Here is a 9,808-nt window from a genome sequence, read left to right on the forward strand (position 1 = left end):
TGGGTGAGGGATAAGGGATATGGGTTTCAAACTTTTATTTTTTTTGTTGAGAAATTCGAGTTTTTTTTTTAAAAAAAATTATTTTATTTGCCACGTGGCGGACATTTGGCAGCCACATGACATATATGTGGCAGCCACGTCATCATTTAACAGATTAATGGATGGAAAATGTAACGGAGGTACTATATTGAAATAAAATAGTAGTTGAGGTATGAAAGTGAAATGTTTTGAAGTTGTTGTATGCGATTGTAATAGATCTCAAACATGAGGGGCTACTATGTAATTTACACTTGCATTAATGATGGACAGTGCAACCTTTGCTAAACAATAGGCAACCCTACTACATAAATAGAATTTCACTAAAACTAATTAAAAACTGAGAAAAGCACCCCCAAATTTTCTTTCTTAGATTCATTTTCTTGTTTATTTGATGAAGAAAGTTGAGGTTATTGTTGGAGAGTTGACATTTGTAATTAGCTTAGTTACATGTTTGGGTCCTTCTAATCAGGACGTAATTAGGATAGATATTATTTGGTGTTTCTTTCCTTGTAAATCAATGACGTAATTAGGATAGATATTATTTGGTGTTTCTTTCCTTGTAAATCAATCTTGTACAATATATATATCCCTCCTTGGTGAGAAGAATAACATCAGAAAATTAAACCCCAAAATAAGCCCTAATTAGCATGGTCTCAGAGCAAAGATCCTAGGATTTCTGCTCTGCCCGTTCCCTCAAGCAAACTCAGCCCTCCCATGGAGAACCTACCACCACTCCACGATGGAAATACCATGAATCCTCCTGTTTCAAGTTCTTCCGACATGCCTCCGGAGTCCTCAGGTAATTGTGGTTATGCTTTTAATATGAATAATTGTGATACTCAGTCCGGTTGGATCATTGACTCCGGTGCCATAGACTATATGACCTATGACCCCACTGATTCAGCTTGTGATAATGTTCCACTTCGACGAAATATTACTAATGCTAATGGTGTCACCTCACCGGTAACTGGCGCTGGCACTGTACACCTCACGCCTACCATCTCTTTGCCACATACACTACTTGTACCTTCACTAAAGCATAAATTGATGCCTCCTGGCCAAGCTACTGAGCAATTGAACTGTTGTGTACTATTGTATCCGAAGTTTTGTCTTATTCAGGATATTCTCATGAAGGAGATAATTAGTCGTGGTACTAAGATGGGGGATCTCTATTTTGTGGATGATGTCAGTACAGGAGGAATCAATCTCACCCAATGAGCCGTTGATCACAAACAGCGTTAGATATGGTTATGGCATCGTCGTTTGGGTCATCCGTCTTTCAGTTATTTACAGCATATGTTTCCGGATTTATTTGTTGGTTGTTCGGTTTCAGACTTTAAATGTGACACTTGCGTACTTGCCAAGAGTCATCGTGTTTCTTATCCGTTGAATTCTAATAAAAGTGTTATTCCTTTTGGTCTTGTTCATTCGGATGTTTGGGGACCATCTCCAATTACTACTTCATCTGGTATTAGGTGGTTTGTAACGTTCATAGATGATTGCACACAGATGACATGGCTATACCTTCTTAAGCATAAAAGTGATGTGTTTCTGGCGTTTAAGACATTCCACACCATGGTTCAGACACAGTTTTCTACTAAAATCCGGATTTTGCGTTTTGATAATGGTGGTGAATATGTTAATAATGATTTTACACATTATTTAACTAATCACGGAATACTCCACGAGACTACTTGTCCTTAGACTCCTTAACAGAATGGGGTGGCTGGGCGCAAAAATCGCCATCTATTAGAAACAGCTCGATCGCTAGTGATTGGGGCGGATGTTCCCCGCTCCTCTTGGGATGTTGCTCTTCAGACTGCCACTTACCTTATCAACCGCATGCCATCCAAAGTATTGAATTTTCTTACACCTTTGCAAGTTCTTGCTACATTCATGCCTCTGTCCGTTTTGGTGCTCTCACCGCGAGTTTTTGGATGTGTTGCCTTTGTTCATCTACACGAATAAAACTTGATCCATGTGTTTTCCGTTGTGTTTTCATAGGGTATGGACTATATCAGAAAGGGTACCGTTGCTACCACCCTCCTTCACGTCGGATGTATACTACCATGGATGTTACTTTTTCTGAGTCTGAGATGTATTACTTTCCGGCTTCTTCCAACCCTCATCTTCAGGGGAAGACACTGCATGACGAGCAGGTTTGGACCATGGCTGCTACCATTGATCTTCTGCTGCCATTATTAGCCGAGCCAGTAGCTGAGCCTGTAGTGGTTGTGATGCTAGAGCAGCCAACAGAAGCAGCATCGCTGCCTATAGAACCAGCAGCAGGCACGGTAGTGCCGTCCTTACCCACAACAACAGTGCTGCCACTTGTCGATCTTGAGACTTCTACTAATACTACTCCCCCTTATCTCAAAATATAGTACTACCAGATGACCATACTCCAGAGAATATTCCAGAGGTAAGATCTACTATCCCTATTAATGTATCCGATGTTCCGAATTATCAGTTACCTTTCAGGCACAACCGGGGAAAGCCACCCAATCGATATTCACCAGAAACAATGAAAGGCTCTAAATATCTCATTGCCAACTATGTGTCATCACATAAATTATTAGAACCCGACAAAGCTTTTGTACAACAAATATCCAATGATAGCACACCAAGTTCATTGAATGAGGCATTAGCTGATGATCGATGGACCAAGGCAATGGAAGAATAAATGGATGCACTTCAGAAAAATCAAACATGGGATTTAGTTATGTTACCCAAAGGAAAGAAGAGAGTGGGATGTCGATGGGTGTACACTATCAAGTACAAAGTTGATGGGTCAATTGAACGATACAAAGCATGATTGGTGGCCAAGGGATACACTCAGACGTATGAGGTTGATTATACAGAAACATTTGCTCCGGTAGCAAAGATTAATACGATAAGAGTGTTACTTTCGTTGGCGGCTAACTTGGATTGGCCATTACAGCAATTTGATGTGAAAAATGCTTTCTTACTAGTAATCTTAAAGAAGAAGTGTATATGGATATTCCACCTGGTTATGCATAGGTTTCACAACTCGGAATGGTGTGTAAGTTGAATAAGGCATTGTATGGATTGAAACAATCCCCTCGGGCATGGTTTGGTAGGTTCCAGACGGCTATGAGGAAGTATGGTTTCAGGCAGAGCAATTCCGATAATACACTTTTCTTGAAATGTCGAATGGGTAAATTGACGACACTTACTATTTATGTGGATGATATGATTGTTACGGGTGATGATAAAGAGGAAATCCCAAGCCTGAAAGATTACTTAGCAACTGAGTTCGAGATGAAAGATCTTGGTGGATTGAAATATTTCTTGGGTATAGAAGTAGCTCGATCTAAACAGGGTATATTTCTATCTCAAAGAAAATATGTTCTTGACTTGTTAGTCGAAACTGGAATGCTTGATTGTAAACCGGTTGACACCCCTATAGTCCAAAATCACCATCTTGCGGTGCACCCTAATCAAGTTCCCACTAACCGAGATCGTTATCAAAAGTTAGTTGAGAGGTTAATTTATTTATCTCATACCAGGCCTGATATTGCATATGCAGTAAGTGTTGTTAGTCAATTTATGCATTCCCCGAGTGATACGCATATGGGTGCTGTTGAACGCATTCTACGATACCTAAAGTCCGCCTCGGGTAGAGGCATCATGTTTTCTAAGAATGGTCATTGCTGAATAGAAGGTTATACCGATGCAAATTGGGCAGGGAATATTACTGATCGACGATCCACATCAGGTTACTTTAAATTTATGGGGGGAAATTTAGTGACTTGGCAGAGTAAAAAACAGAAAGTGGTTGCTTTATCAAGTGCAGAGGCAGAATACAGAGGTATGGCAAAATGAGTATGTGAATTATTATGGCTTCAAAGGTTACTCGAAGAACTCGGGTGTCCTTCAATGTCGGCTTCGAATTTGTTTTGTGATAATAAAGCAGCGATTGATAACTCACACAACCCTGATCGCACGAAACATGTGGAAGTTGATAGACACTTCATTAAGGAGAAGTTGGATGGGAATAGTATTCAATTCCCGTTTGTAGAGTCAGAGGATCAATTAGCGGACATCTTAACTAAAGTTGTTGTCAGTCAAGCGTTCTACAACTCTTTCATCAAGTTAGGCATGAACGACATTTATGCACCAACTTGAGAGAGAGTGTTGGAGAGTTGACCTTTGTAATTAGCTTAGTTACCTGTTTGGGTCCTTGTAATCAGGATGTAATTGGGATAGATATTATTTGGTGTTTCTTTCCTTGTAAATCAATCTTGTACAATATATATTTCCATCATTGGTGAGAAGAATAACATCAGAAAATTAAACCCCAAAATAAGCCCTAATTAGCAGTTATACCATAAAACTAATGATTAATATGAAGAGTATCGCAACTCTTTATAAGCACATGGAAGTCTTATTTTTTTCAATGTGTGATTCATTCTTAGTACGCCATTTCACGTGTGCCGAATTTTCTGGCCTTACACGTGGACAACAAAAATTGAGTGGCATGAAGTACTCGTGGCCAACCTTCTATAATACCATGAAGAAAGTTAATGTTCCAATATAAAACCAATTGGTAATATGAGGAATAACTCAATTCTTTACAAGCACATACAAAGGCATTCTTTTCTCAACGTTGGATTCATTCTCAATATTGATCATTGAAATATCAAAAGAGTGTGAACATATTGGTGCCACTTATTGCAATATATTCTTCAAATGAAAGAATAACATGAAGAAAAAGAAGAATAAGGGGAGGGAGAAGCTGATTCAAGAAACACATGAGGGTCTCTATCAGATTTCGTACATGTATCATTGGATGATGAGTTTGGAATCATAGCTGAAAACCTTAGGAAGAAGGGAAAATCTATTAATGGTGTAGGTGTTTTTTTTTTCTCGTACAGATACCTATGATTGCGTTTCCTTTATGACTTCAAGTTCCGAATTAACTGATATAAGATCTCGAAGAGATCGACAAGATCAATGATAATCTTTGCGTTCAAAATCAAGGAGTTAAGAGGGTCGTGGAGGGAGATGAAGGATCAGATGGCGGTGACGGTGAGGGATGGAGGGATGGAGAGATGGAGGTTTTCATTTTGACGAAGTTACAAAAACAGTTTTGTTGACAGATATCTAACGGTTTCGCATGCGGACTCGAAACCAATCATTAAGTGCAAATTGCCATCTAGCCCACCTTTACGTGTGTTTGTACCATACTTGACCAATCCCGAAACTACCGAGCACCGGCCAACGCTATACTGTCAAGGACCCAGAAGAGTTCCCCTCCGACCAGGAGGCCAATCACTACTCGACACGTGTCAAGATTAGAAGCCAATCAGAGCGCAGCACGTGTCGACATCAAGAACCAATCATAACATGACACATGTCAATGTGACAAAGCTACAAGTTTTTCTATAAATAGGGGTCATTCCCCCACAATATTGGCTAATGCCATTTGTGTTAAATCATTCACAAGAACTCACTAAATTGAGAGCTTGATCCTTTGTACTTGTGTAAGCCCTTCACTACTAATAAGAACTCCTCTACTCCGTGGACGTAGCCAATCTGGGTGAACCACGTACATCCTGTGTTTGCTTCTCTGTCTCTATTCATTTACGTACTTATCCTCACTAGTGACCGAAGCAACCAAGCGAAGGTCACAAAACCTGACACTTTCTGTTGTACCAAAGTCTTCGCTGATTTTGTGCATCAACATTTGGCGCCGTCTGTGGGAAACGACACTTATTCCTACTCTCTTCAGCTGTGTCAAGCTGGTTTCTATCATTCGTACACTTTCTTTTGATCAGGCATCCCTCTCCAGCATGGGAAGCGAAGGAAGCCACAGCACACAGAATGACACCCCCCTTGCACATAGTGCGAAACAACGAAAGAAGGAAGGAAAACGAGTTCTTCTTCAAGCTAAAGTCGATGAGTTGGAAGCTCAGAACAACAAGATAGCAATGAGGAATGAGGTCCTCCAGGAGCAATATGAGAAGCTCTTCGAGACACTCCACGAAGCTAGGCAAGCTCAGACACGCGAGCTTGTTGCCCCCGTGGAAGTCAACCATCAACTGGGTGCCCTCCAACATGGAGGGTCACATGCATTCGACATAGATATCCCTGATAGGGAACAAATTACCCCTCGATTTGATAATCAACATGAGGCTTCTCTTAACCCAGTTGCTTCGACCCGAACCATGAGAAGCGGAGGGAGACACCTCTTTGCTGAAGGGGCAGAATGATCGAAAGCCGTCTTTCGCGATTGTCGGTATTTCCTGAAGCAACGTCGAGAGAATTCCATCCATATAAGCTCAAAGATCAATGACCCAAGGATTTCTGAGAGACTCGGTCCCCTGCCACGGCCCGAGCCGGCCACCAACTTGGGGAAGGTGCAACAAGTCCTAGAGAGACATGAGGGTACAGGGGACTCAGAGGTGTTCCGACAGACATACCCTGGAAGCCAGTACAGCGAGTCCAGGGAAAAATCACATGCCCTTGATCAAACCTTCCTAATTCCAAGAGGAGATGGAGATTTACGAAAGAAAGCTCCAGTGGCACATAACTCCGCTCAGGACCCCCTTGTCCTACAACTTCTTGAGGAAGTAAACAAGTTGAAGGCTGAACGTCAGGCTGAAATACCTGACTGGAACCAACCCAGGCCTGGCCCTCTTACAAGGAGGATCCTCAACACCCCCTTCAAGCAAAGACAAAGCAGAAGCTTGGCTTGCAACTTTATACTGGAAAAGAGGACCCGATTGAGCACCTTAACCTCTTTGAGTCCACCATGGCATACCGGATGCACACCGACGAAGAGCGATGTCTTCTCTTCCCCTCCACCCTCTCTGGCGGAGCTCTAAATTGGTATTGTCGTCTTACACCTGAGACGGTAGACTCATTTGAGGAATTGAGGAAACTATTTGTTTCCCAACACATTTTCCAAACCGATCGCTTGCACTCTGCAGATGACCTGTACATTATCCGCCAGAGGCCAGACGAGTCATTACGTATGTATGCTGGCCGCTTCAGCCATGAATACTCCCGGTGTGCCGAGGCAGACGACAAGACTGCCCTCAAAGCCTTCACGGCAGGCCTACGTGATTGTTTCTTTAAATACATGATCAATGCCAATACTTGGAAGACTTACTCTGAGGTGATGGCGCAGGCTTATAACCATGCCTCCGCCGAGGCAAAGACATATCAGGAGAAACCCCCTCACCCAACGCCATGGAGGAAGAACTAGCAATAGCTAAAGTTTGACGGTTGGGAAGATCATCCAATGTTTTTCTAGTACAGGACTCTAACAAAGACCCTGAAGACTCCGACATTGCAGACTCAGACTTAGAGCTAAAGCTAGAAGAGCCCTCATCACTAGAACTTCCAGGCTCTGACATCTACAATAAGAAGAAACAAATTCTATCACTACATGCATGATCAAAACATAAGGAAGTTCCTATATTACCCACATGAAGATGGTGCAAAGCGATGTCGGAACCCTTCTCAATCAGAAGGCAATCCGTCTTCCACAGTCACTACAAAACAAGCAAATGAAGACCGTGTCAAGCGCCAAAAAAAAAAAAAAAAAAAAAAAAAAGCTTCATCCAAAAAGCTTCACCCGAAAAGCTTCACCTCCAAAACTTCACCCAAAAAGCTTCATCCAAAAAGTTTCACCCAAAAAGCTTCACCTAAAAAAGCTTCACCCAAAAAAAAAAAAAAAAAAAAAAAAACTTCACCTCCAAAAAGCTTCACCCAAACAGCTTCACCTAAAAAAGCTTCACCCACAAAGCTTCACCTAAAAAGCTTCACCCACAAAGCTTCACCCAAAAAGCTTCACCTCCAAAACTTCACCCAAAAAGCTTCATCCAAAAAGTTTCACCCAAAAAGCTTCACCTAAAAAAGCTTCACCCAAAAAAAAAAAAAAAAAAAAAACTTCACCTCCAAAAAGCTTCACCCAAACAGCTTCACCTAAAAAAGCTTCACCCACAAAGCTTCACCTAAAAAGCTTCACCCACAAAGCTTCACCCAAAAAACTTCACCCGAAAAGCTTCACTTAAAAAAGCTTCACCTACAAAGCTTCACCTAAAAAAGCTTCACCTAGAAAGCTTCACCTACATAGCTTCACCCAGAAAGCTTCATCTACAAAGCTTCACCATCAAAGCTTCACCTCCAAAGCTTCACCTACAAAGCTTCAACACAAAACCTTGCTCCAAATAAACAAATTTTGTTCACAAAACCCAAGATGCCCTTGAACTTGTACAAAAACACTTGGGTAAACATAAACATTTTTTGTTTTACACCCACAAGGGCCCAAAATTTTCCTTCTTATTTATTCACTTATATATGTTCCCAAACATATTATAATAGATCCAACAACAAGCCAAAGTCCCAAGTTTCATAATGGACAAAAGTACAAGCAATTCATCAATAATGAAGGTGCTACAAAACTTGGAATCTGCCCCAAAATAGAAATCCAACCCAAGAGACTTTTTCTCTCTCTCCCTCTTCCGCCTCCTTTCATCTATCAAATTTCTGCAACCTCTGCTCTTCTCCAATGGAGCTGAATTTTGGACACCCTATAGTTTTTGAGCATATGAACAACTTTCAAGAAGGAACCATTTCTGTTTGAGCGACGGAAATTAAAGTGTTGAAGCTCCAAACATGACAGTCGGATTCTTGCAGATTTCGAAGCTGCTATGATGTTTCGAAGATCTGGAAATATTTAACCATTAGTTCATTCTGAATTTTTGATATGTTATGAAAGAGACGATGAGGCACAACTTCAATGAAGAAAGCATGCTGATCTGAACAATAGAAAATGGAGTTTCGAAGCTCACAACAAATCTGACGGGTTGACAGAAAAATAATAACCGGTCATTCATCATACCTAAATTTCTTGAGTTATACAGCTCCGAGGGATCTCAAATTTGGATATGTTGTAGTTCACAAGCTGAGGAACAACTTCAATGAAGAAAGCATGCTGATCTGAGCAAGAGAAAATAGAGTTTCAAAGCTCACAACAAATCTGACGGGTTGACAGACAAATGATAAACAGTCACTCATCATACCTGGATTTCTGGAGTTATACTGCTCCGAGGGACCTCAAATTTGGATATGTTGTAGTTCACAAGTTAAGGAACAACTTCGATGAAGAAAGTATGTTGAGATGAACAAGAAAAAATGGAGTTTAGAAGCTCACAACAAGTCTGACGGGTTAACAGAAAATTGATGAACAGTTACTCATCATACCTGAATTTCTGGAGTCGTACTACTCCGATGGATCTCAAATTTGGAGATGTTGTAGTTCACAAGATAAGGAACAACTTTCATGAAGACGACTTTGCGATCTGAGCTATAGAGAATGGTGTTATCTTGCATCCACTCAGGCTGATTAGTGGAAACGAAAAGCAATTCCACCAAAGAAAAGATGAAAAAGAGAGAAAAGCTACTAATTGCACTTGATCTTGTCTAGTCAATAGCATGCAGCACCAAACACACAAAAGTTGGAAATATTTTTAGACAAGGCATATGCGAATGTGTGACATCGAAACAAGGATTCGTTACTTTGACAAATTAGTAACAAGCGAGACACCTCATTCGGCAACTCTCTTCGCCTGAATACTTGGGGGACTCCCACCATATGCTACTGCACCTTAATACTCGGCAGTCTCACAACCACTCAGTGACTTGGATTTTTCAAGTCTCCAACCGAGAAGTTTTCCTCACTCGGGAAATTAAGGGAACACTACCTCAAACTACATGCTTCACTCACAAAGCTTCA

The 9,808-nt window shown here is 41.1% G+C and overlaps 1 long non-coding RNA gene across 1 annotated transcript; it reads right to left on the reverse strand.

The window, feature by feature from the left end:
• Positions 1–8,556: 8,556 nt before the first annotated feature.
• Positions 8,557–9,271, reverse strand: LOC139193905 (uncharacterized). Its single transcript, XR_011578442.1, has 3 exons — positions 9,096–9,271; positions 8,915–9,012; positions 8,557–8,739 (listed from the first exon to the last, which is right to left on the reverse strand). It is a non-coding gene; the product is annotated as an uncharacterized lncRNA (long non-coding RNA).
• Between the last annotated feature and the right edge of the window lie 537 nt (positions 9,272–9,808).

This window comes from Malus domestica, chromosome 17 (assembly GCF_042453785.1).
Source record: "Malus domestica chromosome 17, GDT2T_hap1".
Taxonomy (NCBI): Eukaryota; Viridiplantae; Streptophyta; class Magnoliopsida; order Rosales; family Rosaceae; genus Malus; species Malus domestica.